The sequence below is a fragment of the Arachis stenosperma genome, chromosome 3 (assembly GCF_014773155.1).
Source record: "Arachis stenosperma cultivar V10309 chromosome 3, arast.V10309.gnm1.PFL2, whole genome shotgun sequence".
NCBI lineage: Eukaryota > Viridiplantae > Streptophyta > Magnoliopsida > Fabales > Fabaceae > Arachis > Arachis stenosperma.
Genome location: NC_080379.1, coordinates 131,350,758 through 131,360,915, shown reverse-complemented (window position 1 = coordinate 131,360,915; position 10,158 = coordinate 131,350,758). Strand labels below are relative to the sequence as shown.

At 40.7% G+C, this 10,158-nt stretch overlaps 1 non-coding gene across 1 annotated transcript; it reads left to right on the top strand.

The window, feature by feature from the left end:
* Positions 1 to 8,262: 8,262 nt before the first annotated feature.
* LOC130972017 (small nucleolar RNA R71) lies at positions 8,263 to 8,370 on the top strand. The gene has a single exon (XR_009083221.1). It is a non-coding gene; the product is annotated as a small nucleolar RNA R71 (small nucleolar RNA).
* The last annotated feature ends 1,788 nt before the right edge of the window (positions 8,371 to 10,158 follow it).

Genomic DNA, 10,158 nt, shown 5'->3' with positions numbered 1-10,158 from the left:
TGCTGGATTAACAGAACTACCAGTATTAGAAACAACATGTCCTAGAACAATACCTTGTTTTACCATAAAATGACATTTTTCAAAATTGAGTATAAGGTTCAAACTAACACACCTTTCTAATACTCGAGCTAAACTATCCAAGCAAAGGTTAAATGAATTACCATACACACTAAAGTCATCCATGAAAACTTCCATACAATTCTCAAGAAGATCTGAGAATATACTCATCATGCATCTTTGAAACGTAGCTGGTGCATTACATAAGCCAAAAGGCATCCTCTTATATGCATACGTTCCAAAGGGACATGAAAAAGTAGTTTTCTCTTGATCTTCAGAAGCTATATGAATTTGAAAATATCCTGTATAACCATCTAGAAAATAGTAGTGCGATTTACCTGACAGGCGATCAAGCATTTGATCGATGAAGGGCAATGGGTAGTGATCCTTGCGAGTGGACTGGTTCAGATGCCTGTAGTCAATGCACACTCTCCAGGAATTTTGTACTCTGGTAGCCATGAGTTCTCCATGCTCATTCTTCACCGTGGTGATACCAGACTTCTTAGGAACCACCTGTACTGGGCTGACCCATTCACTATCCGAGATTAGATAGATGATGTTAGCTTCAAGCAGTCTGGTTACTTCCTTCTTCACCACTTCTAAAATGGTGGGGTTCAGTCGCCTTTGAGGTTGACGGATAGGCCTTGCTCCCTCCTCTAAAAATATTCGGTGCTTACAAACCTGAGGGCTGATACCTACTATGTCCGCCAAACTCCACCCAATTGCTTTCTTATGTTTTCTCAGCACACTAAGCAGCTGCTCCTCTTGTTGGGAAGTGGGTTTCTTTGCAATAATAACTGGGAGCTTCTGATTGTCCTCAAGTTAGGCATACTTGAGGTGGGGTGGAAGGGGCTTCAACTCCATTTTCAGTTCATGGCTTGGCACTTGATCATCTGGAGCCATTGGTGGTGGCAAGGTGTCTTCAGTATACTCAGAGGGCTTCCCCACACTTGCACCTTGCTCCATGGTCGTCTCTTTTGCTGTTTCTTGGTGAACTTCAGCTACAATCTCATCAATAATGTCACATTGGAAGATTGAGTGATCTTCCGCTAGGTGCTTCATGGCTTTATCCAGGTTGAAACTCACTGTTCTGCCATCCATCTCAAAAGAATAGGTTCCCGAGTAGGCATCCAACTTGAACCTTGAAGTCTTCATAAATGGCCGTCCAAGCAAGATGGACGAAGGTCTTTCGGAGTCACTATGGGGCATCTCTAAAATTTAGAAGTCAATAGGGAATGTCAACCCCTTAATGCTCACCAGCACGTCTTCAGCGATTTCAACCACTGAGATTATGCTCTTATTTGCTAAAACAAAATGTGCTTCCGACCTTTTTAAGGGAGGGAGTCTCAAGGCATCATATACAGATAATGGTATAATACTCACACATGTACCTAAATCACACATGCAATAATTAAATTGTACACCCCCTATAACACAAGTAACCATACATGGACCGAAATCCCCATATTTTTCAGGTATAGCACCCATTAAAGCAGAAATAGAGCTACCTAAAGGAATAGTTTCTAAATCATGTATTTTATCTTTATGCATGCACAAATCTTTTAGAAACTTAGCATATTTAGGTACTTGTTGATGAATAGCATAAAAAAGGGGAATAGTTACCTCAACCTTTTTGAAAATCTCTACTATTTTGGGGTCTAGCTTTACTTGCTTCTTGGTCTTCCTAGCAAGGTGTGAAAAAAGGATGGGGATGGCGTCTTGCATAGCATCATCTTCCTTAGGCACTCCATTCCTTGGTTGAGCTACTCCTTCTTCAACCGCATCTTGTATCTCATTCTCTTCGACATCCTCTTCTACCTCAACAACATCTTCAACTTGAACATCTTCTTTTGAACCCTGATTGTAGTTCCCACCTTGATTCGGACGGTCATAGAAATTATGGGTAGCCGCCTGGTGCGCGAAATTGTGAACAATACTTTTTCACAACTCAAATAATCCCCGGTAATGGCTCCAAGAACTTGGTGGCTCAATACCATGGCATTACACAACTTCGCACAACTAACCAGCAAGTGCACTGGGTCGTCCAAGTAATAAACCTTACGTGAGTAAGGGTCGATCCCACGGAGATTGTTAGTATTGAAGCAAGCTATGGTCATCTTGTAAATCTTAGTCAGGCAAACTCAGATGTATATGGTGATGAACGAAAATAACATAAAAGATAAGGATAGAGATACTTATGTATATCATTGGTGTAAGAGCTTCAGACAAGTGTATGAAGATGCCTTCCCTTCCGTCTCTCTGCTTTCCTAATGCCTTCATCCAATCCTTTCTTACTCCTTTCCATGGCAAGCTCGTGTAAGGTTTCACTGTTGTCAGCAGCTACCTCCCATCCGCGCAGTGAAAGCTAATGCACACACTCTGTCACAGTGCTGCCAATCACCGGTTTGGTTCCCTCCCCTACCGGAATAGAATAACTCTTTTGCGTCTGTCACTAACGCCCAGTAGGTTACAGGTTTGAAGCACGTCACAGTCATTCAATCATTGAATCCTACTCAGAATACCACAGACAAGGTTAGACCTTCCGGATTCTCTTGAATGCTGCCATCAGGTCCTGCCTTTACCACGAAGACTCTTATCTCACGGAATGGTTGGCTCGTTTGTCAGGCGAGCACTCGGTTGTCAGGCGATCAACCATGCATCGTGCAATCAGGAATCCAAGAGATATTCACTAAGCCTCAGATGCTTGTAGAACAAGAATGGTTGTCAGTCACCTTGTTCATGGGTGAGAATGGTGATGGGCGTCAATCATCACCTTCATCATGTTGAAGAACAAGTGATATCTTGGATAAAGAACAAGCGGAATTGAATGGAAGAACAATAGTAATTGCATTAATACTCGAGGTACAGCAGAGCTCCACACCTTAATCTATGGTGTGTAGAAACTCCACCGTTGAAAATACATAAGCATAAGGTCTAGGCATGGCCGAATGGCCAGCCTCCCAATGATCTAAGATAGCATAAAACTCAAAGATAGCTACCAAGATGTTCTCAGATATATTAGTAAAAGGTCCTACTTATAGAAAACTAGTACATAGATGAGTAAATGACATAAAAATCCACTTCCGGGCCCACTTGGTGTGTGCTTGGGCTGAGCAATGAAGAAATTTCGTGTAGAGACTCTCCTTGGAGTTAAACGCCAGCTTTAGTGCCAGTTTGGGCGTTTAACTCCCATTTGGGTGCCAGTTCCAGCGTTTAACGCTGGGATTTCTTGAGGTGACTTTGAACGCCGGTTTGGGCCATCAAATCTTGGGCAAAGTATGGACTATCATATATTGCTGGAAAGCCCAGGATGTCTACTTTCCAACGCCGTTGAGATCGCGCCAATTGGGCTTCTGTAGCTCCAGAAAATCCGCTTCGAGTGCAGGGAGGTCAGAATCCAACAGCATCTACAGTCCTTTTGAGTCTCTGGATCAGATTTTTGCTCAGGTCCCTCAATTTCAGCCAGAAAATACCTGAAATCACAGAAAAACACACAAACTCATAGTAAAGTCCAGAAAAGTGAATTTTAACTAAAAACTAATAAAAATATACTAAAAACTAACTAGATCATATCAAAAACATACTAAAAACAATGCCAAAAAGTATACAAATCATCCGCTCATCACAACACCAAACTTAAATTGTTGCTTGTCCCCAAGCAACTGAAAATCAAATAAGATAAAAGGAAGAGAATATGCAATGAATTCCAAAAACATCTGTGAAGGTCAGTATTAATTAGATGAGCGGGGCTTTTAACTTTTTGCCTCTGAACAGTTTTGGCACCTCAATCTCTCCTTTGAAATTCAGAATGGTTGGCTTCTTTAGGAACTTAGAATCCAGATAGTATTAATGATTCTCCTAGTAAAGTATGATGATTCTTGAACATAGCTATTTATTGAGTCTTGGCTGTGGCCCAAAGCACTCTGTCTTTCCAGTATTACCACCGGATACATACATGCCACAGACACATAATTGGGTGAACCTTTTCAGATTGTGACTTAGCTTTGCTAAAGTCTCCAATTAGAGGTGTCCAGGGTTCTTAAGCACACTCTTATTTGCCTTGGATCACAACTCTTATTATTATTTTTTTTTTTCGTTTTCTCTTTTTTTTTCGGTTTTTTTTTTTTTTTTGAATAGCAATGCTTTTTCTTGCTTCAAGAATCATTTTATTGATTTTTCAGATCCTCAATAACATGTCTCCTTTTTCATCATTCTTTCAAGAGCCAACATTCATGAACCACAAATTCAAGATACATATGCACTGTTTAAGCATACATTCAGAGAACAAAAATATTGCCACCACATCAAAATAATTAAACTATTATAAAATTCAAAATTCATGCAATTCTTCCTTTTTCAATTAAGCACATTTTTATTCAAGAAAGGTGATGGATTCATAGGACATTCATAACTTTAAGGCATAGACACTAAGACACTAATGATCATAAGACACAAGCATGGATAACATAAAGCATAAAAATCGAAAAACAAAGGAATAAAGAACAAGGAAATCAAGGAACGGGTCCACCTCAGTGATGGCGGCTCTTCCTTGCTTTTGAAGGTCCTATGGAGTGCTTGAGCTCCTCAATGTCTCTTCCTTGCCTTTGTTGCTCCTCTCTCATGATTCTTTGTTCTTCTCTAATTTCATGGAGGAGAATGGAGTGTTCTTGGTGCTCCACCCTTAGTTGTCCCATATTGGAACTCAACTCTCCTAGGGAGGTGTTTAGTTGCCCCCAATAGTCTTGTGGAGGAAAATTCATCCCTTGAGGAATCTCAGGGATCTCATGATGAGTGGGATCTCTTGTGTATTCCATCCTTTTCTTAGTGATGGGCTTGTCCTCATCAATGGTGATGTCTCCCTCTATGTCAACTCCCACTGAATAACAGAGGTGACAAATGAGGTGAGGAAAGGCTAACCTTGCCAAGGTAGAGGTCTTGTCCGCCACCCTATAGAGTTCTTGGGCTATAACCTCATGAACCTCTATTTCTTCTCCAATCATGATGCTATGAATCATGATGGCCCGGTCTATGGTAACTTCGGACCGGTTGCTAGTGGGAATGATTGAGTGTTGTATGAACTCTAACCATCCTCTAGCCACGGGTTTGAGGTCATGCCTTCTCAATTGGACCGGCTTTCCTCTTGAATCTTGCTTCCATTGTGCGCCCTCTTCACATATGACTGTGAGGACTTGGTCCAACCTTTGATCAAAGTTGACCCTACTAGTGTAAGGATGCTCATCTCCTTGCATCATAGGCAAGTTGAACGCCACCCTCACACTTTCCGGACTAAAATCCAAGTATTTCCCCCGAACCATAGTAAGATAATTCTTTGGATCCGGGTTCACACTTTGGTCATGGTTCTTGGTGATCCATGCATTGGCATAGAACTCTTGAACCATCAAGATTCCGACTTGTTGAATGGGGTTGGTAAGTACTTCCCAACCTCTTCTTCGGATTTCATGGCGGATCTCCGGATATTCACCCTTTTTGAGTGAAAAAGGGACTTCGGGGATCACCTTCTTCAAGGCCACAACTTCATAGAAGTGGACTTGATGCACCCTTGAGAGGAATCTATCCATCTCTCATGACTCGGAGGTGGAAGCCTTTGCCTTCCCTTTCCTCTTTCTAGAGGTTTCTCCGGCCTTGGATGCCATAAATGGTTATGAAAAAGCAACGCTTTTACCACACCAAACTTAAAATGTTTGCTCGTCCTCGAGCAAAAGAAGAAAGAAGAGAGTAGAAGAAGAAGAAATGAGGAAGAGGGAGATGGTAGTGTGTTCGGCCAAGAAGGGAAGAAAGGGTGTTTAGGTTGTGGAAAATGAAGGGGTAAAGAGGGGTTTATATAGGAAAGAGGGGGATGAGGGTTCGGCCATTTGAGGGTGGGTTTGGGAGGGAAAGTGGTTTGAATTTGAAGGGTGAGGTTGGTGGGGTTTTATGAAGGATGGATGTGAGTGGTGAAGAGAAAGATGGGATTTGATAGGTGAGGGGTTTTTGGGGAAGAGGTGTTGAGGTGATTGGTGAATGGGGGAAGAAGAGAGAGAGTGATGGTAGGGTCCTGTGGGGTCCACAGATCCTGTAGTGTCAAGGAAAAGGCATCCTTGCACCAAATGGCATCAAAATCCACGTTTTGAGCCTTTTCTGGCGTTAAACGCCGGGCTGGTGCCCATTCCTGGCGTTTAACGCCAGGTTTTTACCCTTTACTGGCGTTTAACGCCAGTCTGGTGCCCCTTTCTGGCGTTAAACGCCCAGAATGGTGCCAGACTGGGCGTTAAACGCCCAACAGCTAGCATTACTGGCGTTTGAACGCCAGTTTCTTCTTCTCCAGGGTGTGCTGTTTTTCTTCCTGTTTTTCATTTTGTTTCTGCTTTTTTTCATTGTTTTTGTGACTTCTTATGATCATAAACCTACAAAAAAGATAAAATAACAAAAGAAAATAATTAATTATAAAGCATTGGGTTGCCTCCCAACAAGCGCTTCTTTACTGTCATTAGCTTGACAGAGGACTCTCATGGAGCCTCAGAGTTGTTCAGAACCGTGTTGGAACCTCCCAACACCAAACTTAGAGTTTGAATGTGGGGGTTCAACACCAAACTTAGAGTTTGGTTGTGGCCTCCCAACACCAAACTTAGAGTTTGACTGTGGGGGCTCTGTTTGGCTCTGTTTTGAGAGAAGTTCTTCATGCTTCTTCTCCATGATGACAGAGGGATATCCTTGGGCCTTAAACACCAAGGATTCTTCATTCACTTGAATGATCAACTCTCCTCTATCAACATCAATCACAGCCTTTGCTGTGGCTAGGAAGGGTCTGCCAAGGATGATGGATTCATCCATGCACTTCCCAGTCTCTAGGACTATGAAATCAGTAGGAATGTAATGGTCTTCAACCTTAACCAGAACATCCTCTACAAGTCCATAGGCTTGTTTTCTTGAGTTGTCTGCCATCTCTAGTGAGATTTTTGCAGCTTGCACCTCAAAGATCCCTAATTTCTCCATTACAGAGAGGGGCATGAGGTTTACACTTGACCCCAAGTCACACAAGGCCTTCTTGAAGGTCATGGTGCCTATGGTACAAGGTATAGAAAACTTCCCAGGATCTTGCCTCTTTTGAGGCAGTTTCTGCCTAGACAAGTTATCCAGTTCTTTGGTGAGCAGAGGAGGTTCATCCTCCCAAGTCTCATTTCCAAATAACTTGTCATTCAGCTTCATGATTGCTCCAAGGTATTTAGCAACTTGCTCTTCAGTGACATACTCATCCTCTTCAGAGGAAGAATACTCATCAGAGCTCATGAAAGGCAGTAGTAAGTCCAAAGGAATCTCTATGGTCTCAGTTTGAGCCTCAGATTCCCAAGGTTCCTCATTGGGGAATTCATTGAAGGCCAGTGGACGTCCAGTGAGGCCTTCCTCAGTGGCGTTCACTGCCTCTTCTTCCTCCCAGAATTCGGCCATATTTATGGCTTTGCACTCTCCTTTTGGATTTTCTTCAGTGTTACTGGGGAGAGTGCTTGGGGGAAGTTCAGTAATTTTCTTGCTCAGCTGACCCACTTGTCCTTCCAAATTCCTAATGGAGGATCTAGTTTCAATCATGAAACTTTGAGTGGTTTTGATTAGATCAGAGACCATTGTTGCTAAGTCAGAAGTATTCTGCTTAGAACTCTCTGTCTGTTGCTGAGAAGATGATGGAAAAGGCTTGCCATTGCTAAACCTGTTTCTTCCACCATTATTGTTATTGAAACCTTGTTGAGGTCTCTCTTGATTCTTCCATGAGAGATTTGGGTGATTTCTCCATGAAGAATTATAGGTGTTTCCATAGGGTTCTCCTAGGTAATTCACCTCTTCCATGGAAGGGTTCTCAGGATCATAAGCTTCTTCCTCAGATGAAGCATCCTTAGTACTGTTTGGTGCATTTTGCATTCCAGACAGACTTTGAGAAATCAAATTGACTTGTTGAGTCAATATCTTGTTCTGAGCCAATATGGCATTCAGAGTGTCAATCTCAAGAACTCCTTTCTTCTGACTAGTCCCATTGTTCACAGGATTCCTTTCAGAAGTGTACATGAATTGGTTATTTGCAACCATTTCAATCAATTCTTGAGCTTCTGCAGGCGTCTTCTTCAGATGAAGAGATCCTCCAGCAGAGCTATCCAAAGACATCTTGGATAGTTCAGAGAGACCATCATAGAAAATACCTATGATGCTCCATTCAGAAAGCATGTCTGAGGGACATCTTCTGATTAATTGTTTGTATCTTTCCCAAGCTTCATAGAGGGATTCTCCATCCTTCTGTCTGAAGGTTTGGACTTCCACTCTAAGCTTACTCCATCTTTGTGGTGGAAAGAACTTTGCCAAGAAGGCATTGACTAGCTTTTCCCAAGAGTCCAGGCTTTCTTTAGGTTGAGAATCCAACCATATTCTAGCTCTGTCTCTTACAGCAAAAGGGAATAGCATCAGTCTGTAGACCTCAGGGTTAACCCCATTAGTCTTGACTGTGTCACAGATTTGCAAGAATCCAGCTAAGAACTGATGAGGATCTTCCATTGGAAGTCCATGGAACTTGCAATTCTGTTGCATTAGAGAAACTAATTGAGACTTAAGCTCAAAGTTGTTTGCTCCAATGGCAGGGATAGAGATGCTTCTCCCATAGAAATCAGGAGTAGGTGCAGTAAAGTCACCAAGCACCTTCCTTGCATTGTTGGCATTGTTGTTGTTTTCGGCTGCCATTTGTTCTTCTTCCTTGAAGAATTCGGTCAGGTGCTCTAAAGAGAGTTGTGTTTTGGCTTCTCTTAGCTTTCTCTTCAAGGTCCTCTCAGGTTCAGGATCAGCCTCAACAAGAATGCCTTTGTCTCTGCTCCTGCTCATATGAAAGAGAAGAGAAACAGAAAGTGTGGAATCCTCTATGTCACAGTATAGAGATTCCTTGAGATGTCAGAGGAAAAGAGAAATAGAAAGAAGAAGGAGAAGATGAATTCGAACTTTAATTAGATAAGGTTCGAATTGTGCATTCAGAAGGAGTGGTACTCCATAAATAGAAGGATGTGGGAAGGAGGGAAGAGAATTTTCGAAAATTCAATTAAGAGATTTTAAAAACATTTTAAAGATTTGATTGATAATTTTCGAAAATTAAAAGTGAAAAAGAAATCAAGTGATTTTTGAAAAAGATTTTGAAATTAGAAATTAAAAAGATTTGATTGAAAACTAATTTGAAAAAGATGTGGTTAAAAAGATTTAATTGAAAAGTTATGGTTTTAAAAAGATGTGATTGAGAAGATATGATTTGAAAACAATTTTAAAAGATATGATTTGAAAACATTTTGAAAAGATATGTTTTGAAAACAATTTGAAAAGATATGATTTTAAAAATTAATGACTTGCCTAACAAGAAAAGATATGATTCAAACATAAAACCTTTCTCAACAGAAAAGGCAACAATTTTTGAGATGTTCAATCAAATCATTAATTGTTAGTAAGTATCTTTTAAAAAGGAAAGAAATTGATTTTGAAAACATTTGATTGAAAAGATTTGATTTGAAAAAGATTTGATTTTGAAAAACTAAGAAAAAATTGATTTGAAAACAAAATCTTCCCCCTAGCACCATCCTGGCGTTAAACGCCCAGAATGGTATACATTCTGGCGTTTAACGCCCAAAATGCTACCTCTTTGGGCGTTAAACGCCCAACCAGGTGCCCTGGCTGGCGTTTAAACGCCAGTCTGCCTTCTTCACTGGGCATTTTTGAATGCTCAGCTTTTTCTGTATAATTCCTCTGCAGTATGTTCTGAATCTTCAATTCTTTGTATCATTGACTTGAAAAGACACAAATTAAAAATTTTTTTGGTTTTTTTTTTTTTTAATAATCAAAATGCAAAAGGAATCAATTAACAATGCATGCAAGACACCAAACTTAGCAGTTTGTATACTACTGACACTAACAATATGAAAATGCATATGAGACACACAAAATACTTCAAGTCAATAGAATTCAAAGATCAAAACAAAGAAATATATGCATGGATTCGAAAATTATAACAAAAACATGCATTTGACACCAAACTTAGGATGAGACACTAAACTTATGCAAGAAACATCAAATTTTTTTGGTCTTTTT